The following is a 23,966-nucleotide window of genomic DNA, read 5'->3' as shown; positions in this document are numbered from 1 at the left end:
TCTCTCTCTCTCTCTCTCTCTCTCTATCTATCTATCTATCGATTTATATATATATATATATATATATATATATATATATATAGGCTATATATATATATATTGAGAGATAGATAGATAGAGAGAGAGAGAGTGAATGTATGCTGTAACTGCTCTCCTCTATAAACAGTTCTTATCAGTCGCTTTGGTACATTTCTTGAATCATCCTTAAGATTTGCAAACAAGGAAAGTGCATTTCGTACAAACAGCAGAACACAATAGGATTACATGACAGCATTTTGACATTCTTGTTTGTGACACAAGGCACTGATATGTTCATTGATATATATTGTACTAAGGATTTTTAACAAGTTACAGGCTTTTGATGGTTGTCAATATAACTGTATCAGTATTTTGAGAAGTAAACACTGGCTACGATTTTGATGACAATGAAAAGACTGCACATTATCTGTATGACACATAAACACATGTACCCATTATGAGACTGGACTCACAGATACACTGTTGGTCTGTTAAAAAATGACAATGCCATTGCGATGAACAGACTATTCAAACACATACTGTATATGTGTGTGTGTTACATTATGTCTCTATCAAGTATATTTATATAGCGCTTTTCACAATATAGATTGCATCAAAGCAGCTTCACAGTATCAATCAAAACATAATAACAATGTTCGTTTCTTAGTGGAAAAACATCCACGTTTGGTAGAGCTGATCAATGGTATTAATGATTGGTTAATTAATTTGAATATCCCCAACTGAGCAAGCCAAAGGCAACAGTGGCAAGGAACCGAAAAACTCCATCAAGTGACCCGATGGTGTCCTAAAACTCCATCAGGGACCCAATGGAGAAGAAAAAAACCTTGGGAGAACCCAGGCTCAGTGGGGGCCAGTTCTCCTCTGGCGTTTATGAACTAGAGGCCGGATTTACAGTAACTGCAAGGTAAAAATGTATATGAATGTCTCTAAACAGACTTTAAACGTGAACCTGTGATTAACGCTGATGGCGTTCACATGCGCATTAAGAATTGATTCTATAGTTATGTGCGTTTGAATATATGTGCGTAGGTTTGTATTTCCCTAGAAAACCATGCCTGAACAAATTACTTGTCTATAAATTTGATACATAATTTTGTTTTATTTTATCACTTCGGGGTAGGTACGCGAAACTAGATTCACAACGCTTTATCTGTAGAGTTTATTGTTTATTGTTTATTATTTAGATCCCCATTAGCTACTCCATTAAGCAGCAGCTATTCTTCCTGGGGTCTTAACAATTTTTCAACAAAATATTAACATCAAGGCTGTACAACAATGAAGACAAATACAGAAGTGCACACAACATCATTTAAGATATCTAATTAGTGGGAAAGGGATCTCTATCACGTATTTTTACTGTCTCATGTAAAATGCAAGTAGACTCCACTGTAATACAGTAAGTCTACAGCTTATGGTGAACAGTACAGTATAGTGAACACTGTCTGATTACACGCATGTTCTGTCTATAAAGACTTGAATGTTTGAGGACACACACGGTTGTTCTCCCAACATTCAGCTCAGCTTTCAACCCGCCTCGGCCATGAGGTCATGAACATGATCTACAATATTGGCCCCTATTTCTTCAGAAACCTACAATCTCTCTGTTTTACCTCTGTATCCTTCCACCACACATCCTTACTCCTCCTCTTCTTCTTCTCGGCTGTTACCCTGTTGTTCTTCCATTCTCAGAGTGTGTATGTGTTGTGCTCTGTCTATATGGCTTCCAGAGGAAGCTTCATGAGATGCACTCTGAGCGATTATAGAGAACTGGTGATCATTGATTGATCTAATGCTTTACATTCCCCTTCATTAGTGAAATTCAAAATTCACATCTGCAATTCAGGACAAAAAAAGTATAATAGAATTGTATAGAAAATATGTTTGACAGTTTATGACAACTAGTAATTTAATGCCTATATGTTTTGAGGGGTAAGACTATTCAACAGAGAACCAGTATAATACATTTTGATCAACATGACATAAGCAATTGATAATGTAAGAAACAGCAGACACTTACATTTATTGCATGAATGTACCAAAGCATTTGCAATTTGTTCAAAAGAATGATAAACTGCTTTCATGATGTGCACAAGTGACTAGATGATGTGGAGGTTGAACAAGAATTTTAGTTGTGATTTGAGAAATGCACCAAAGCGCCTTAAAAAAACGTATGTAATTAGTGTAAACATTTAATTAATATAATAATATAATATGAGAATGTTTCATGCAGCTGCTCTCCTCTATATAATATAATATAAAATAATATAATATATACTACAAAGAGAATGTTTGCTGTAACTGCTCTCCTCTTTATATAATATAAAATAATACAATGCAATATAATATAATAAGAATAATGTTTGCTGTAACTGCTCTCCTCAATATAATATAATATAATATAATATAATATAATATATAAAGAAAAAAGTTAGCTTGTTTGCTGTAGTGAATGTGTTGCTGTGGTAACTGGTAACGGAGTCCTGTCCTGCTCGTGCGGGGGGTGGGGGAGGGGCGGTGGCCACTCAGGGAAATCACTGATATTATGAGAGGAAACGGCAGAACGCAAAGTAGGAGAAAACACTTCAAACAAATAAAATCACTCATAAAAGCAAGCGATTTAGCATGTTTTCACATCTTTTGGTGGCTTGTGTGTTTTTATTAAACAAACTTGGATGAATAAATCATCACATCCATATTGACAGATTTAAACAGCTGTTCCTCCGCTTTTGGAAGAAAATATGTACTTTGTAAATTCACATGACGTAATGTCTCTGTCTCTTCCCCGCTTCAAACTCGTTCCTACATGATTAATAAACTCCTATGTAAGTTACTGTACAGCTGTATAGTCTCGGTGACGCGCAGCAGCGCGATCTTCACACACACATAACGTTACACAGAGCAGACTCCGATGCGAGAGCAAAACTGCGAGGATTAAAGTTTAATAACATGCCCATATACATCGTGAGAGCTCCTGCTGCTCAGGGTAAATTAGTCTATTTTTATTTAAATAATAATTATTGCGAATTTATCTATTATTGAATGTGGATTATCTGTCAATTCATTCATAATAATGATATCGCCTCCGCTCCGCCATTTTTGTTGATGACGTGATGGCCTCAGATTGGTCAGATCATTAAGTCCCGCTCTCATAGTGGCTTCCTGCGCTCTGATTGGTCAGAATCCCCGAAGTGTGTATCTTTTCCGGAAGTGCAGTACTCCTAGAGGGCGCTGTGTTATACACACTTTAGTGGGGGGGCATACACACTTCACATACACAAATCACTTAAAACTGATTTTTTGGGACAAGTGAGATTTTAAGTCTGGACACCATTTTAGAGTATGCTGAATGCCATTATATAGTCAAACAAATGAGGACATACAAAATGTCCTCAATTTTTGAGGTGGTCCTCAGTTTACTGGTGTGTATCCTGGTGAATGTACCCAAAAGGGACATAAACAAACACACACACACACACACACACACACACACACACACACACACACACACACACACACACACACACACACACACACACACACACACACACACACACACAAACCTTTCCTGCAGAAAGAGGATACTCGTAACTGATCATAATTCCCATTACATACTAGGGCAATAAAGTTTCCTGAGAAAAGAAAACAAAGAGGTTATTAAAGGAAAAGATGACAGTATTTCAAAAAGCCAATTTCCTGGGTGCTGTTGATAAGGGCGAATACATTAAATATGTGTCAAATATACATTTATTAGGCAAGCAGTTTTTTTTAAGCAGGAGTGACTCCCAAAGCGGCAAATAGTCTGCTGAATGATTAACTCCTGAAGACAAACTTGAGAAATGGCAACCTTAGCATATTTGTATCATTGGAGAAAGCCAACTTGTCAACTTAAATCACATGTGCTTCTTACTGTAATGTAACTAACACATCCTTTTTACAAAATTGAAGCATTCAGAAAACTCTATCTGTATGTGAGGCAATTTGATGCATTTCTTTTTATTACAGTAGTATAGTGCAACAGCTAGTACATAGTACATAGTACAGCTCTAAAAAAATACAGTAGAGAGCAGTCTGAAGTACATACCTGTTTTTCTCCCGGAAGGTTCTTATGATCGAGGCAACAGTGAAGCGACTCAAATTTGGCCTTACTCGTAGCCCAGCCTTCCTCATAGTCATACCATGGACATAGACATGGGCAAGAGTGACACGAATTTCATCCGAGACTTGTCTCCTTGCCCTTGCCCTTCACCTTCCTCCTCCTCCTCCACCTCCTACTCGTCCTCTTCCACCACCACCTCCTACTCGTCCTCTTCCTTCACCTCTTCCTTCACTCCCACCTCCTCCTCCTCCTCCTCCACCTCCTCCTCCTCCACCTCCTCCAACATGGTGTAGGCAATGAGAAATAAAGGGATTTGTGTGTAGAGCTTTGCAGTGACAGTTCAACAAATCTGACTCATGTGTCAAAACAGGGGAATAGTGTTTATAGTTTAGGGAACTGGGTGTGCTTTTTGATAAATGGCGTTATGGTTTTGAAATTTTAGTTAAAAAACCTGGTTATTTAAGCAATCAAGAAAAACTGTAAAACAAACATATACTGGAATGGCTTTGATCACCAAACGCTTTCAAGGGTTTTAACAGTCTCATTTGCAGATTCTATAGAATTGAATGTGCTGTTCCTTAAGTGAATCCCACCTGTCACAAAAGTAACCACTCATATAAAACAGCTTTATTTGATAGCAGAACATATATTTTTTTTTTGGGGGGGGGGGAGAGACCCACATACTTCTGAACACCAACTGAACATCTTTATTTAGCAGATAACTAAAATAAATATAAAAGTCATGTTGAATATTAGCAAACAAGCCATCAATTTATTATGTGACGAGCTGTTTCCACATTGTCCACAATCAATCTGACATACACTATCACCTCAAACACATTGTTTAAACATTGCATTTTTTCTATAGAACAACAAAGCTCTTACACACTATGTGGAATGGGTCATGCAATCAATATGAACAGATCACAACACACTCCATCACCCTTCTCTCTCTGTGCTTACTCCCATCGTTCTTCTCACATTGACATTATGAACACTGAACAGTTTCATTCCAGACTGTATAAACGTTTCTTTCTCTCATGCAGAAAAATGCGTCACTAAAAATATATATTTTTTAACATGGTGTTGCGGTAATAGCATGTTACTTAAGTATACTTAAGAAAAAATAACATGTTACGTGAATATGATAGTATAATAGTCTGATGCCATTACTGTAGTGCCACAGTACTTTTTTGGGTTTCACTATATTTTGTTAGTCCCTTTAACACATTCTGTTGAATAAAAGTAACGTTGCACCTACATGTCTACTAACGCTCATTAGAGTGTTAGTAAAGTATTTGTAGACTGGTAGGGCTAGGGTTAGAATAAATTGACATGTTTGTTTGTTTGTTTATTTATTTATTTAATAATGGACAATGCACATTAATGAACATAAGGACAATGTCCAAATGTAAATGAGCCAGATTTAGCCGTACAGACTAATTTTCATCTGGAGTCCCTGGCAGGTTGTTATTATAAAAACTGTAAAAACATTGCATACAGACAACATTAAAAACATAAACAGATTACATAGACACAGTCAACATCAAGCAAGCACAAATAATGACACATAGAATATATCAACCTGTGAATACATTTTACAGCAACCACTGTTTTATAGTTTTGAAAAGGTGGTGAGAGAAGTAATGTTTCTTACTTCTGTAGGTATTGTGTTCCAGGTACGCGCTGCTCGGTAGGAAAAGGCTGACTGTCGAAAGAAACTTATATGGTATTTTACAGTCACCCCGAAGTAGCTCTGGTGGATGAGTTAAGATTTTGTTTAACAAATTCATTGAGTGGAGGGAGGGGGGGGGGGTTAAACCATGGAACATATCAGCAAATTTGACCATATTTTCCCAGTTTAAAAAAACATGTTTCTTTAAAATATTACAATGATGAAATGAATTTGATGACTTATCCATTGTTTTCAAAGCCCGTTTATAAACTGTTTCTACTGACTGTAATGCAGTCCTTCCTGTCTGCGTCCAGCTGGTCATACAGTAGTTAATATGTGACAATATCATGGCATCAATGTACAACTTTGAGGCCTCTGTAGTTAAATTACTTCTAATATACCTACAATTTACCAAATTAAATTTAATTCTGTTTACAACTTTTTTAACTTGTGATTTAAATGTCAGTTGTGTGTCATGATTCTGCCCTCGTGTCCTTGATTTTCTCTAGTCTTGAGGCAGGATCATGACAGAATCATGTTTTGTGTGCAAGCACATGGTCTTGTGTTTTGAGCCATGTGCTTGTGTTGTCTCGTTACGTTACCCCGCCCCCTTGTTATCCTCGTCTCCTCATTATTGTCTAGTCAGTTTCACCTGTCCTTGTCTAGTCAGCTTCACCTGTCTTTGTCATTAGTGTCTCCCTATTTAATCCCCTTGTGTTTGCTGTCCTGTGTCGGTACATTGTCTAACTTTGCGTGTATATCCCTGTGAGTATTTCACCTGAAGACCTGTTCTATTAATTGTGAGTTTGCTTCTTGTCAAGTCAGTATTTTGTTTGTCATCGTGTCTTAGTTTTGTTGTGCTCTGGTCCAGTTCTGTTTTGCCCCCTCGTGGGTTTTTGTTTTCTGTTTTGTGCCTCAATAAATCCCTGTTTGTCTGCATATCGTCTGCATTTGGGTTCGTTCCTCCAACTTCATAACATTGTGTGTCTAGTATATACCTATTTAAACTCCTGTACAACTGACAGAGTTCTTCCTGCTACAGTAACCTCTGGGTCAGGATATTTATTTGCCAATTTCGAAAAGAACATGCATACAGATTTACTGGTATTAAGATGTAAACAAGAGTTTGTTAGCCAATTTGAAATATTGACCATAGAAGCTGATAGTTCCTTAGCAGCTTGCTTCTTGTTTTTTGCATGTACATTTATGACCGTATCATCAGCATACATCTGACAAGTTACTGCAGAAGGACAAACTTCAGGTAGGTTATATTAATATACAGACAGAACAACAGAGGACCCAAAGTTGAACCTTGGGGTACCCCCAAGTCATTATCAGTTACTTGGGAAGTTTTATGGTCTATATGAACACATTGTTTTCTGTCTGAAAGGTATGATTGTATCCATTTGATGACACTGGATGAAAAATTTAACTTTGATAACTTTGTTATTAAAACCTCATGATTTACTGTTTCAAAGGCTTTCTTCAAATCAAGGAAGACCGCCCCAACTACACCTCCTTGGTCAAGTTTAGCCTTTATATTTTCCAAAAGGAAACAATTAGCTGTTTCAGTGGAATGATGTTTTCGAAAGCCAAATTGTATTGGATGTAATGTACAAGACGTAGCATTTAAGTGAAATATTATCTGTTCGGAGATCCATTTTTCGGTAATTTTTGATACTGCTGGAAGGATACTGATGGGTCTATAATTACTAATGGTCATATGATCACTGGTGTAATTGTAGCAGTTTTCCAAGCACTTGGAAAAACTCCATCTATAATAGACTGGGGGGCGCTACAGAGCACCACATGGAGTAGGACGCGTTTTCACTCAGCTACGTCACACTTGAGAAAATATATAATTAAAAACTCCGCCATTTTTGCAAATTTGTGATAATTTAGCATAATTAACTCGGCAACGATGAATAAGTCGAAAAAAACTGTCAAGCTAGCCAAAACAGGCACGTGTGGTCAAGGTAACGTTAAGTCCGTTAATGTGGCCACAGACACTGATGTTTCTCAGTCATTGGAGGGTGAGGACGAACCTTCACCTAGGGCTATTCTTTCGGCCATTAGAAAGATGGACTGTTTCATGACTGCCCGATTTAATGACTTGGAGGCTTCCCTGTCAGGAGTGAAATCAACACTAGCGGCTCTAGAGGAGGCTAGCACTGACTATGAAGGCCGCATTTCACATTTGGAGCAGCTTTGCTCCAATCTATCGCAGGAGAATATGTCTCTGAAATCCAAGGTAACGGATTTAGAGGCCAGATCCCGCAGGCAAAATATCAAGATCGCAGGTCTCCCTGAAAACGCCGAGAAGGGCAACCCCACACGATTTGTCTCTGACCTGTTGCCTTTGCTGCTGGGCGAAACTAACTTTCCGCGTGGTGTAGAGGTTGACCGTGCTCACCGCATTGGCCCCGTCGTGAACAACAGGCCGTGAGTTATGATTGCCAGGATTCATCATGATGCTGTTAAGACTGAAATACTGCAACTTGCCCGTAACCAAAGCCCGCTCACCTTGACGGGGATCGTATCAGTATTTTTCCGGACTTTCCAGCAGAGGTGTCCTCCCAACGCAAGCAGTTTGACGGAGCACGGGAGAAAAAGAGCTAAAGGAATAAAATATGGTCTGCTGTACCCTGCTCGTCTCATCTTTACTCATGAGGAGACGAAGAAAATATTTTCGTCCCCGCAGGAGGCCGAATCATACATTGACAGTATCTCACAATGAGGGTGGTACATCATGGTAAGACGGGTGGTACATCATGGTAAGACACTATGCCTAGTTGCGGATAGCCAACGCAATCTATGGACTCGTCAGGCACTTTAGGTGTGTGTGTGTGTGTGTGTATTCCAGCCCGTTCTCATCCCAAGGCGTCATATACTGACGCTTTTGCCAAAGCGTCTATATCCAACGCACATGGCACCCTTTAGCGTCAATATGAGACGCAGATATATGGCGCCTCCTAATGGTCTAACCCTAACACTACCCCAGACCTAAATCTACCCATAACCGAAGCGTGTTATATTGACGCTAAAGGGTGCCATGTGCGTCGGATGTAGACGCTTTGGCGAAAGAGTCAGTATATGACGCCTTGGGATGAGAATGCGTTGCGTATAGAGAGCCTAAGTCCCTCCCCTTCCGGTCGACCACCATGGGACCTTATTTCAGAAAAATATTGCATGGTAGTCAATGGCGAGAGACAACAAATATTTTGATCTCGTTTGAATTGTGCCCTGAATTACACATATGATGTTTGTCAATTTAAAAGATACATTTTAAAGTCAAGAAAGTCGCAGTTTGATGTAAAACTGTTGAGGTATAAGACTGTGAAAATACGCAATTACAAAGACTACAAACCCCAAAGGCGCACATTTTCTCTCAATGAATGAAGCTAACTTTACTGAAGATTTACTGAGACTGTTTGACCGTTATAATCGTAACGTTACGCCGTCATGCCTGAGTGTTTTGTACCAGACTGCACACATACGAGCAACGGATCTTGCTCATTGTTTCGCTTCCCGGGAGATGTAGTTCATTGAGCGATTTCCACATAAAACTAAATGTTACTCTTCTGTTTTATGACAAACTGCGACTTTCTTGACTTTCATAATTATCTTTTAAATTGACAAACATCATATGTGTAATTCAGGGCACAGTTCAGACGGAATAAAAAGATAAGTTGTCTCTCGCTATTGACTACCATACATATTTTTTATGTAAAAAACGCAACAAATCATGGATTTAGGACATCTAAATATGTCTGTGTCCTACACAAAATAATAGTAATGTCATCGAAATGTTTGTGCAGGCCCCAGTGAAGTGTAATTCTAACAAGGCAGAGAGAGAGAGAAGTCGTGAATTAAATTAAATTAAATCAAGGTAGCCTAATACCCCAATGAAAACCGCCACTTGCCTAATAATGAAAAAACGACACTTGCATTAACACTTGCTTGGTTAATTGACATCCTATTAGCCTAAATAGACTACTTAAAGCAAGGAAATGTTACTCCTATTGAAGTAATGTAATGGTGTGTTCACACCGAACGCGAATAAAGCGTCAAATACGCGTCTATCGCTTGAACATTCGCTCGAGTTCAAATTTTTCAACTTGCGCGGAAGACATTCGCGGCAAACGCGTCGCCCAATTCGCGTCATTTGCAACGCCCGGCGCGAATGATGCGCCTATTCGCGTCTTTGCATTGACTTTGTATGTAATCTACTCGCGCAAATAATTAAATTCGCGTTCGGTGTGAACACACCATAATAGTTGAATGACGGTGGATTATGAACTCGCCAAAACGGAAAAGAAAGCCCAACTGGAGGCAGGATCAGTTACTGCTGCTGGCCCAAAAACATAATAAAAGTGAAATTCGGCACTGGGATATCAAGCAAAACTAAGCGTGAGAATGGGAGAGGATTTGTTTGCAGATCAATGCAGCATTCCCGCTTGTGTCGCGGACCCCGGACGACTGCGAGAGGCGGTGGTATGCGCTACAATCCTTTGTGAATAGGTCTTAGTGAGTTAGGAGTCCTCTCGACTTCTTTTAAGCTGTCCCAGACTTAGGTGCTACTTTTAGGGCTAAAATGCTTCGTGAATTACTCTTAGTAAAAAAAATGAGGAGTCCTAAAGTTAGGAGTGACACGCCCATTATTTTTAGGAGTTGCTCCTAAATTTGCCAGTTAGGAGCTACTTTTAGCCTTACAATTCTTTGTGAATACGGCCCCAGGTCAGCATTGTTCGACGATTGTTGGAGTGTGTATGCAAATGTGTTTGTTTAAATGTGTACAGAATGTTCATTAGTTTAGTTAGATGCGAAGTTTTTTCCTGACTACTACGAGTGGAGGCGGAGCTGTGTGTTGTTGTTTCGAAGGGCAGTCAGGTCACCGGTCGATTTTTGTTTTCTTTTTGCTTTATTTTTTTCCCCTCCTCTTTGTGTTCCGGTCAGCTGTCCCACGGCTTAATGGGGTATTTTGGTTTCCGCGGGGGTTCGAGAAATGAGTTAATTGGGTTATATTCATGCCTATTTTGTATTGGAAATGTTTACCTGTTTTTTGTTTTTCTGTTTCGCACATCTAACAATGCTTATGCTTTTACTTAAATACCACTTATTTTACCCTGTGATTTACCTCACGCTGCACTTGGATGAGCTCCCATAAGAAGAATTTGAATACTCTGAGCTGGAATGTGCGTGGTTTAAATAGTATTGTTAAAAGATCTAAAGTATTAACACATTTGAATTCTTTGCATGCAGACATAGTGTTTCTGCAAGAGACTCATATTAAGCATTCCTGTGCTCACAGATTTAGATGTAGGTGGATAGGCCAAATGTACCACTCTACTTTCTCTTCAAAGGCCCGTGGAGTGTCTATATTAATACTCAAGAATATTCCCTTTCAACATTTGTCCACTAAACAGGATATCAATGGTCGTTATCTTATTGTGACTGGCACTATTTTAGAAAAACATGTTACATTTGTGAATTTATATGCTCTTAATTTCGATGACCCACATTCTTTTCGGTCTACTTTTAATACAATACCTAATGTTGACTCCACCCATCTTATTATTGGAGGGGACTTTAATTGCATTTTGGACCCTTTTATGGATAGGTATTCCCCCAGCCCTTCCAAACCTTCTAATTCAGCTACTGTTCTTAATAATCTCATTCATTTACTGAATATTCTTGATATTTGGAGACTTCAGCACCCTACTGACAAAGACTATTCTTTTTTTTCTAATGTCCATAACTCGTATACAAGGATTGACTATTTTTTAACTGATTCCAAATTAACCTCGAAGATCTTATCTTCTAAATATCACAATATTCTAATATCTGATCACTCCCCTGTCTCTATAACAGTAGACTTTGAGATGGAAACTCCCTCCTACTCTTGGCGTTTTAATCCCACTCTGTTAAATGAGGACCATTTTAAAGAAACTTTTGCTACCCGTATTGCTGAATTTCTTTCTCTGAATGATACAGGGGATGTGTCTGATTCAACATTATGGGAAGCTCTTAAAGCTGTCATTAGAGGCCAGATTATAGCTTTTCAAGCAGAACTGAAAAAAACAGAGGTGCAAAAGGTTGCCAGTGCTGGAACATCAGTTCAAACTCACATTGTCCAATTTAACTTTGGCGAGTATTATAAAGCTCAAATATGAATATAATACACTCTTATCTGCCCAAATTAGCTCCCTTTTACTAAAGATAAAGCAGAAACAATTTGAATTAGGTGACAAACGTCTCGGGTTATGACTATAACCCTTGTTCCCTGAGAAGGGAACGAGACACTGCGTCATCGAAAACGACTCTTTGGGGACGCTCCCTAAGCGTGCGCCTCTGAAGTATGAATGAAACTTATTCCAATACTGATTGGTGTTGCGTCATGACGTAACATGTGACGTCATAACCGGATGTCATAAAAGTGACGCCGGCACACACACACATCAGCCTAGCGATGAAGCAAGACACTCTCAGGCCTCGAGGGGCGTGGCAGGACGACGCAGTGTCTCGTTCCCTTTTCAGGGAACAAGGGTTATAGTCATAACCCGAGACGTTCCCTTTCGGAACTCGAACTGCGTCGTCGAAAACGACTCTTTGGGGAACGAATGCCCACTAGGCCACGCACCGAAAACAGGCCCGCCCTAGAGTGAAACTGACTCAGGCACTCAACTAGGACGAGAGCACATGTGCGCCAGGCGTACTAGGGAGGTGCAAACTGTAAAATCTGACACAGGTTTGCGGGGTAGCCCAATCGGCTGCCTCACAGATCTCCTGAAGCGGCACTCCCGATAAGAGAGCCCTAGAGGACGCCATGCCTCTAGTTGAATGAGCCCTTAGGGCCAAAGGTGAAGGCAAATTGCGCACCTTGTAGGCCGAGGCAATTGCCTGAACAATCCAATTACTAATAGTCTGCTTGGATGCAGGGAGCCCCTTCTTAGGTGACCCAAAACACACCAACTGTTGGTCCTACCTCCTCCACGAAGAGGTCCTCTCAAGGTACACACTCAAAGCTCTGACCGGGCAGAGCAAATGGAGCCTCTCTTCTTCTGCCGACACATGAGGTGGAGGATGAATTGCCTGCAGGACCGTAGACCGTGCCATGTTGGAAGGCACCTTAGGCACATACCCAGGCCTAGGATGCAAGATAGCCTTAACTCCCCCAGGGGCAAACTCCAAGCAAGCTGCCGTTACTGCCAGGGCTTGTAGATTTCCCACCCTTTTTAAAGAGGTAATAGCAGTGATGTAGTGGTGCCTGGAGAAGTGGGTATACTCTTAATTTATGCCCCCAATATTTTTTTAAGCGTCCCAGCAAAGGACAAACGATCTGTGTTATAAACAGTGACGTAAGACTAGTCTTGCATTAGAATTGAATATGCTAGACTATAGAATATAGAATATAATTGAATAGAATAGAACATATATAGAATAACTAGTATTCTTGCATATCAGGCCTGCATGTACGCAGGGTTTTCTAAATACCCAGGTCCCATAAATTATATTGCTAGGGGGGTTCTGGGGCATGTCCCCCCGAGAAAATTTAGATTTTCCTGATCTCGACATGAGCATTTTAAGGTGTTTTGATGGCCAAAAAAATGGACAACAGTAGCTTTAAAAGCATGAAGTATTTGATCAGATTAAACATGAGAATCAGTTCCAGTTTCAGCTACTTTTTCTTTCCTAAATTAATCAATGTTTTTGGACTAATCTGTTCATTTAATTAAAGGCCATTGCACACTGAGTCCGAAATTCGCATCCGAAATTTTTTACCGAAATTAAAGGGTAACTAAACACTAAACCAACTTTTTTTAATTAATGATCTGTAAGCCTGGGGCTTTATTAGTGCTGTTCATTGATTCGAGTAACTTTTTTGACATTTGTGTATAAAGTGTTTTAATTCTACAATATATGGTGTAAAAACGTCTGAGTGCTGCCCTCTTCAGGTTGAACGGTGGCTACTGCAGTTGAATTTTTCTATTGGATGTTTGCGGTAGTTCGTGATGGTAGCGGTGAGAGCTGACGTAAGCAGTAGTGATGTGACGTTCGGCACCGAGGCTTCGAAGCTTGTATCAAAAAAACGAAACATCTCACATGAACCAATGTACCGGAGCTTGATTCGTTTTGCCATAACCATGTGATCAGTGACGTCCGAAGTTTCGTTTCGACACACACAACCACGTGACTGCTTCATATTCTGATTCAAAAATAGTGCAAACCCCTTGCGCAGGTTTCGAGTGTAATGCGCTTCGGTAGTGAAAAGAGGCCGTTCGGAAGTCTGGCAGCATTTTCATGTCGTATCAAGTCCCATGTGAGAGAATATTCTCAAAGGCAGGGGAAGTAGTAAATAAAAAAAGAAATAGACTTAGCCCTCACACTGTTGAACAAGTCCTGTTCCTTAGTAGAAAATCTTTAATTTCTTCAATTACACAACTCCCCAGTTCACAAGCACTTTCACTACCCAGCCTTTCACCATTCCACAATAGCTTTCTTTTATTTTGATTATACAGTATGCCTAAATGAGCCTTGCCTATGAACTCATATGTTTAGGACTACGGCTAAAGTTTTAAGGCTATTATGTTCAACAAAGCAGAGTTAATTTGTCCCATGTATTAATTCTTTCATAAATTAATTCATAGACTCATTTGTAAACACCAACACTAACACTGATGATTTTTATTGCTTTGTGGTTTTCATAGCACAAAGTGATTTATAACATAAAACAATAAATAAAAAAATTGGGAAAGGTAGCTTTTCCACCTTTTGACCACAATATGTCGTTAGTGTGCACCGTGTTGAAAAGCTTTGAGTAATGAACCAATTTACGATACACTTGAGGGGAAAGCCTCAGTGCTTCACAAAGCTTCATTTCACCATCACTAGTAAGCAGGTTTCAGCTTACCACGCCCTTGGTACGAGCTACCACGCCCATGGCAGTATAAAAACCATCTTGTTTCGTCAAAACCACTGTAGCGAGTCAGGAGTTGGAATTGCGAGTATTGAAAACGATCAGGATAGAGTATCCGTTCATCCCCTCTATCTCCGCTGGGCTCCGCCCACTTTTCCAGCATTTTTCAAATATTGCCAGTGGGTGGAGTCAGGCTCTGACCAGGGGTTTAGTTACCCTTTAAAAAATAAATTCGACCTCACGTTATGTCAATCACGCTTGCACACCGCCTCCGAAACTTTCGTCCGTCATAAAAAAAATCGGATCGGGTTAGATTTTCTGCGTTTTTCGCATCCACAGCCAGCATTTCGAGAGTTTTTTTTTTGACAATTCAGAGTCACCGTACAAGCGAACGACAAAATCCAGAATGGCGTCTGACAAGTTGATACACTTCGTCTCGCAGCACAAAGTATGCCTACTGTATGAAAAACAAAATGCGGATTACAAATTCCTTTCAGTTTCGGTTTTCAATTCGATCAAGCCTATACACCTGTTCTGTCTGCCCAGCGCTTCCGCCGGCCGCGCGCAAACTTAGACATACTGCCAGTCTCTGTTCAGGATCGATTGGTTCACGGAAATTGGTGGTCTTCTTTTTTAATATGTGGCTCCAGAATCGCTAGGAAAGCATCAAACTGTGGAACTCTCCTCGGCACAATTTCAGGATTGGATGGACCCAATATCTTCTCTTTCTTTTTCTCTTTTTAATAAGAGAGAGGGCAACAAAATCATCCTCACTGCTTGACGAATCCATTTTGTATTTTTTTGCGTTTTTTTCCGCAAAAGTTTAATAAATACGCATCGGACTCGGTGTGCAAGGTTTCTGTGCGTGACGAATTTTTATGCTGACGAACACGAAAAAACGCATACGAAAAGTTCGGACTCAGTGTGCAATGGCCTTAATGGTTCAATTGCTCACTCATAAAGACAGTCACTTGTCGCCGCCTTCTGGCTTAATGATGCAAGTTGAACACATTCAAGTAAACGTTATACAAATATATTTATACAATTATAATGGCAATATATTTAATAGGGTGCTTGTGTTGTTAAATTGAGCTTATCATTTCCACTGTCTTTGATCAAACTGATTATTTCTGTCGGTCATTTAAAACTTCTATCGAAAAACAGCCGTATATTTTAGCTACTTATCTCTTATCTGCATCTTATCTCGCACTGTATGCCCGTTAACTGAAGCGTGAAGCGTCGCTTTGGGATTCGCGCTCGGCTCGCGCTTCTGTGAACAAAAATCCTGCTTGTTTTGATTGGACTCAAACATTTTGACATTGACGAGCGGGTGTTTGAGTGCTGAAGCAGATCAGACGAGAAGGTCAGTTATCGTCGCAATGGGCGAATCATTGCAGCACCAAATTAGAGTTAATATTAGGGAATTATTTCACAACTTTCATTATATAGGCTACACTAAAAAAAACGACTGAGGTCAGGACCTCGGGGACCTCAATGATGGCTACGACCCTGACTGGGTGTTTTTTATTCACGAGATTGGATTAGCAACTAAATGATGCGCATCAGAGGGGATTTAGAAGTGGGTATACGCAATGCCGACTGAAAAAGTGGGTATACGCCGTATACCTGAGTATACCCTGCACTACACCACTGGGTAATAGCCAAGAGGAAAGCCACCTTGAATGTAAGGTCCTTAAGCGAAGCCGACTGAAGGGGTTCGAAGGGGGCCAGGGATAAGGCAACATTAGGCATTAGGCAACCAATTCAAGAACCAGCGCCAGGTCCCAGGCAGGAACCCAGGACCCGGTTGTTGGTCTCATCCTCCAAGTACCACGGAGAAAACGAATGACCAGCTGGTGCCTCCCCAGAGGCCCATCACTCAGTGTTGCATGGAAAGCCACAATGGCAGCCACGTACACCTTAGGTGTGGAAGGGGAGAGACCCGCAGAGAAACGATTTTGAAGAAACTCCAGAACTGAAGCCACTGGGCAGTTAACTGGATCTAACTCATGTTCTCTACACCAAGTGGAAAAAACATTCCACATGAGGTCATATAATCTCCTAGTGGACGGAGCCCTAGAGCTAAGTATGGTCTCAACCACCCCACCTGATAGTCCAGCATCTAGGTACTGAGCCCCCTCAGGGGCCAGACCCACAGGTTCCACAGCTCCGGGCGAGGGTGGAATATTGTGCCTTCCGCCTGAGACAACATCCCTCCTCAGAGGAATCTGCCATGGCGGACCTATCAGGAGTGATATTATGTCTGAAAACCATACTCGGGCCGGCCACATCGGGGCAACCAGTAGTAGACTGATGCCCTCCTGACGGACCCTCTCGAGGACTCCCGGGAGCAGAGCGATCGGGGGAAAAGCGCACAGGCGAAGCCTCGGCCAGGTCTGTACCATGGCATCCTACCCCAGTGGGGCTGGATGTGTGAGGGAGAACCAAAGTGGGCAGTGGGACATCTCTCGAGACGCGAATAGATCCACTTCCATCGGTCCAAACCTCTCCCATATCGACTTCACCACGTCTGTATGAAGTCTCCATTCCCCGGGCCTCAGCCCGTGCCTCAAAAGGATGTCTGCTCCCTGATTCTGAACCCCCGGAACGTACATTGCCCTGATAGACAGTAGTTTCCCTTGGGACCATAGGATAATCTGATGCGCCAATCTGTATAGAGGGCGTGATCTGAGTCCCCCTTGTCGGTTCAGATAAGCTACCACTGATGTATTGTCCGATCGTACTAGGACATGGTAACCCTTGATGTCTGGGAGGAAGCTCCTCAGAGCCCTGAACACAGCCAGCATCTCTAGGCAATTTATATGCCAAGAAAGATGATGGTCCTGCCACAGACCCCTGGCAAAGCGGCCGTCCATGACCGTGCCCCAGCCAGTGAGGGAGGCATCTGTCGAAACGGACTTCCGGCGACATGGCGCTCCTAACACTGGCCCTTGGGACAGGAACCAAGGTTTCTTCCATATAACTAGAGAACGAAGGCATCTGCGCGTTTCTCTGATCATACGGAACGGATTCCCCTTGGGGGAAAACCGCTTGGCTTTCAGCCACCACTGAATGTTGGATGCCGCTGCCATGAGGCCCAGCAGTCTTTGAAATTGCTTTACAGTGATGGCCTGGCCTAGCCTTATCCCGGACACCATCGCCAGAATGGACTCGATACGCGCGGGAGACATTCGTGCCCGCATCGTAACCGAATTCCACACCACGCCCAGAAACGTTGTGCTCTGGGATGGTTCCAACATGCTCTTCTTTGTGTTGAGTCTCAACCCCAAGCTCTGAATGTGGCCAAGGACGACATCTCGATGCCGAACCGCCATTCCTCGAGACTGGGCCAAAATGAGCCAGGCGTCGATATAATTCAGTATGCGGATGCCCTGAAGTCTCAATGGAGCTAGTGCTGCATCCATGCATTTGGTGAACGTGCGGGGAGAGAGTGCTAGGCCGAACGGAAGAACCCGATATTGGTAAGCTTCACCCCCGAAAGCGAACCTCAGGAACCTCCTGTGACATGGAAGGATGGATGCATGAAAATAAGCGTCTTTTAGATCTATCGTGACAAACCAGTCCTCGGATCTGATTTGATTCACGATGATGGGAATAGTAAGCATTTTGAACCTGAACCTCCTCAGAGAACGGTTCAAATGTCTTAGATCTAAAATTGGCCTCAGCCCTCCATCCTTTTTTGTAACTATAAAGTACCGGCTGTAAAACCCGGACTCCCTGTCTGAAGAAGGAACACGTTCTATGGCCTCCTTTATCAGCAGAGATTGCACTTCTTCTTCCATCACCTGAGCCTGCACTGGAACCACTGCAGTCTGCACCACCCCAGAGAATTTGGGGTGGCGGTGCCCGAACTGCAGTCTGTATCCTAATTTTATTGTACGCAGGACCCATGCAGATGTTGGGAAGATGATACCATGCCTCTACAAAATTTACTAAGGGAACCAGCCTCTCGAGGCTGGCCTCGGGTGTTTTCCGAGCACTGTTCTCGACCTCCTGAAGCGAGAGACCGGCAGGATTTAGTCGATACGGTTTTTGTGACCATAATTGATGCTCGTTTTTTATTTTTTGACACGAACGACACGGTGTGCGTTCGCTGGAAATTGATGCGGCCCGCTTCGGTCAGAGACGGCGGGAAACTCACATCGATTCCCAGAGGGCTCCGCTGCCAGAACAACCTTGGTTGCTCTGCAGTGGGGGAGAAAGCCCTCAGAGGTCCTACTACCCCAGTTAGGACCTCTTTCCCGAAGCCCTCCTAGCCTGAAGGACGTCTCTCAAGTCGCCCTTCTGGTCGGAAGACTTCGGCTGAGAGCGCTTCCTCTGTTGCCACGCTCCCGAAGGAGGGGCTCTAGAGGCAACGCTCTCTCTTTGCTCCTGGTGGTATGAGGAGCTCGATGACGGCAGGGGAGGAACTGCTGAAATGCCGCAGATTGTTTCTTCGTCTCCTGGAACTTGTCGACGACAGATGTAACTGCGTCACCGAACAGGCCAGAAGATGAGAGCGGCGCATCAAGGAGAAACGATTTATCCTTCTCCTTGATGCCTGATAAATTCAGCCACATATGTCTCTCCGTGGCTACCATAGCTGCCTTAGAGCGGCCGATAGTGCGGGCCGTCTCTTTAGTAGCCCCGAGAGACAAATCTGTGGCTCTACGAAGTTCAGCAATATCCTCAGGTGTTGGTCCCTCCCCCTCATCCAAGTCTTTCAGGAGGTCGGCCTGGTATGCCTGCAAAATAGCCATCGAATGCAGACATGAACCAGCACGACCTGCCGCCATATAAGCCCTTCCAACCAATGCAGAGGTATCTCAGCATGGTTTACTGGGCAGCGCCGGGGCTATAAGGGAAGATGCCGCTTCAGGAGACAGGTATCCAGCGAGTGCCTCCTCCACCTTTGGCATCTTCCCATATCCCATATCCCTTGCCCCTAAAACATTACTATAATCGACCACTGCTGGATTAAAGACACGGGACGAATGGGGTTTTTCCCACGATCTCGAAATCTCTTTGTGGAGATCGGGAAAAAATGGTAAACCCCGGCGCTGAGGCTATGGCCTGTGCTGCAGGAAACGCTTATCTAATTTGCTTTTTATTTGCGTTATTTGCATGCTATAGCCACTCTACTTGGATCACCGATCACATTTCCATCTATATTTAATTTGATTTTTTTATTAATGGTATTATATTTCCGTTAATTTATTCAAATTCTGCCAGATTTCTTTATTGTTCCCCTTTGTTTCACTTATAGCATTAATAACAAATGTTGCTTTAGCCTTTTTAAGCTCTTTTACAACCTTATTTCTCAGTGTGGTAAATAGATGCCTCTCATGTTCCACTTTGTTCCTGAGAGCCATCTTGAGAGCTTGATCCCTTTGTTTCATGAGTGACCTTATGTTTTCATTTAAGTGTTACTGAAGAACTAGTAATCCTTCAATAACCTGTTGAAAATCAAAATTACTCATTACACGTTTTAGCTCTTTCCTTTTTGCTTTATCAGTTTATATTAAAATCTCCTAATAAAATTATCTCATTGTTAGTATCACACTCTTTGAGTAGGATATTCAACTTATCATAGAACACTTTTTTTTTGCAGATGGTGGTCTATATATTACAATCACAGTGAATGACATTTGGGCTGAGAGAGTTAATTTAAGACCGATACATTCTAGGTCATTAACACAGGACCATTGGATTTGCTTACAACTTAGATTGTCCTTGACCTTGACATAAAATAACACACCTCCACCTCGACCAATAAATCTGTCTTGTCTAAACATTTTAACGGTGCACTTTTAAAGTATCGGCTGGAGAGTTTGCGTGCACGTCTCTGATAAGCATAAAAAGTCCCAATTTGATTCATAAAGGAGATGTTGTAGTTGTTCACTTTTAGGAATTGCACTTCGGAGTTCGGATATTCAAGTGTCCGCCTAATAATCCGTTTCGTTTGGCCTCAGAGTCCCACAGAATACGAGCCTGGTTCACTGTTCTGAAAAGTTTATGCCTACGGTGTTTCACAATTGCGGGATTTACCTTGCGTTTCAGTTTGATAGATGGTATGGAGCCAATCCCCTGCACACCATCCGTAACAGTTGGCAGGATTCCTGCAGTCAACTCACCCAGTCCGCCAGCTTCAAAGGTAGGCCGATTGCAGTTAACAGTCAATTTTTGTCCCAGTCTATCCAAACCAGGACATACGTTCTCCGCGAGTGCCGGTGGCCCGCTTCTCCTACAGTTGGTCCAGGATTAAGATGTACATCCCCAGCAAGAAGGAGCGTGACAATTAAGTATCCAGAAATTACTTGTTGTAGTTGCACTAAGTTGTAGGAGCATCACAATAAAGAGTTAGCAGATATTAAGCAGCCAAAGTCTACTAATACTCGAGAGTTAGTTGACATGTAGTTGCCAAGACTTACTTATAGTCAACAGAATGTTCAAAAAGGGACCATTAAAATAAAGTTACCCTTTTTTTGTAAGGGAAACTGCAGATTTACATTGATTTACAGCAATACTATCATTTTTTATTGATCATTGATCACAGCTGATTGAAATTGTAACAAACAACCATCTTCAATCATGAACAATAATAAATTGTTTTTTTTTTTAAAAAAATTTTTTTATTTTTTTTTTATTAGCATCAAGCATTTATTTGCATTCATGAAACTGAGATTCTGTTCACACCAGAGAGGAAAAGCTGAGGGGCACGGTTTAGGCCACAGTAGCCCGTCCAGCCTGAAGATGGATGGCTGTGTTAGTGGCACTCTGATTAACAGCTCCATCCGGACTTTGGCTGGTGGCTCACCAGTCTGGAGCTGCTCCAAGGAGACCCCACTAGCCCAGCTGTGCTGAAGCAGGCAAGGCCTCGCCTGATGACTGCAGTGGCAGGAAAATACATCTTCTTGCATTGAGCCTCAAATGTATTTCCCCCTTCTACATACACTGTGATTGAGGATTCAGTGCGTGTTCTGATGAATACAAACACAAACACACTCATCATTTTCTCTTTCACCTAAATGGCACCTCATCTCAATGCAATGTTGATGGAATCAGCGCTGCTGATGTGCAATGCAGAACTTTGCTAATGATTCTCTCAGCACCGTCATCAACACATCATTCAGTGCTCCTCGATGATTTCACCATTATGTGGGCGATAAAAGAGCCCTGGTGAATTTCAATGCAACATATTTTGGAGGGGAATAGAGGCCCAGGAAGCACTGTGTTAAAATAAACATACTGTATATATGAGATAAGTGTATGTGTGTGTTTACTGCCAGCTGACTGAAGATAAGGGGAGAATTTGAGAGAAAGAGAGAAAATGGACGAATGCGGAGAGAGACGAGAGCAGTATTTCCTGATTTTGTGGGGAGACCCACATCATTTGAGCTGACTCCTTGCTGAACTCATGATCAGTTCATTAATCCTAATTTCACAGTGAGTCAAACAGTTGATAACTGCAAGAGAACATACTGTATGCACTCTGATGCTCTTTATTAGCAGGTCTGCATGCTATAGATATAGTGTGTTTAAGTCGAGGCTGGATGTCATCAAAGGTTTTGGGATGGATGGATGGATATGTTGAACTCAAGTTTGTCTTCAGGACTTAATCATTCAGCAGAATATTTGCCGCTTTGGGAATCACTCCTGCTTCAAAAAACAAAAATAAAAAAGTGTACTCTCCAGCCACAGCAGCCAATCACCACTTTAGTTTCTCACAGTTAACTAGTTGCTTATTAGCATGCATATTACTAGGGTATTGGCTGTGTATAAGTACGTATAAGCAGTGGCGTGCACAGACCTCCTCAGGGGCAGGGGTGGAGGGACCAAAAAGGGCACAATTTTTTTTTTATATTTAATTTAACAGTACCTGCATTTTTATTCTCTCTATTCAGCCAACTTGTGAGAGGGATGCTTCCTTTGGCTGCATCATAGAGTTCCTTGATTTTTTTTTTTTTATTCTTTCTTTCCTTGGCATTCTAAGAAAATATGTTTTTACAATTATTAGAATGCATAACACATCAAATGAAAATAGGGAAATTATGATAACATTACTAAATATTATTTACTTTACCAAACAAAACAGTGAGACTCAAGAAGGTAAAATTTATAATTTTATGGAAAACTAATTTTTAGTTTTGTTGATGTTGTAAACTTAATGTATGTATTATATGTATGAAAGACCGTGTTAGCTATCATGAATCAGTAACACTTTACAATAAGGTTTCATTAGTTAAATTAGTTAGCATCAGCTAATAATGAACTGCACTTCTACAGCATTTATTAATCTTAGTTAATATTAATTTCAGCATTTACTAAAACATTCAAATCAAAAGTTGTATTTGTTATCATTAGTTAATGCACTGACTGTGACATAACATGAATAAACAATTAACAGTTGTATTATTAACTAAGATACAGTAACAAATGTGTTGCTCATGGTTAGTTCATGCTAGTTCATACATGAGTAATGAACAAATGAACCTTATTGTAAAGCGTTACTATGAAATCAAAGATATAAGTTCCTTACAATTTAGAGTTGGACATTGACTTAAGATTTCATTTAACTAACGTTAGATGTATTTCCCCTTGCACTTTTATTCCTTGGATAAAAACGAAAAACATTGTCACTCAGAATGCGTCTGAAATCGAGTTATACTTTTATTATAGTTAAGAATAACTCGCTTGCTGCCGCAACTTTTAGAGTAGCATGGTGATCGTAGGATAAATGTAATTTTCCGTATTAGCTTAATGTTACCTGCTGCTCGTTTGAAGACTCGCGCGAACTGCTGCGTAGTGCGTAGAACCGTTAAATGCGTACGAGGCGCTGCAAAGGAAACTCCGCCTACCACTCCGCCCAAATTTTTTTTATATAATATTTGTTTGTATTATTATTGTTAGTGGCAAGGGTGTGTAAGTGTATTGTTATTTATTATAATATTTATAATTATTATTATTATTATTTACAATGATCAGAAAAGGGCACAATACATTTTGAGACAAAAGGGGCAGGGGCTTGAGCTTGATTTAAAAACATCCACTTATGCAAAATTACGATGGTAAATATTTAATTGATGAGTTGTCAATAAAATATATAGCAATATAGGATACGACTTAACCACTAAATTCAGCACATTGACACAAAATGATAACTGCAAAAACACCTTTCGCTGCCTGGAGTCCAGTTTTTTTTTTTTTTTTTTTTGTGAATTGCAGCCATCCATTTGCTT

The sequence above is a fragment of the Rhinichthys klamathensis genome, unplaced genomic scaffold (genome assembly GCF_029890125.1).
Source record: "Rhinichthys klamathensis goyatoka isolate OS25496 unplaced genomic scaffold, OSU_Roscu_1.1 h1tg000296l_1, whole genome shotgun sequence".
Classification (NCBI taxonomy): domain Eukaryota; kingdom Metazoa; phylum Chordata; class Actinopteri; order Cypriniformes; family Leuciscidae; genus Rhinichthys; species Rhinichthys klamathensis.
This window is presented reverse-complemented; position numbering follows the sequence as displayed.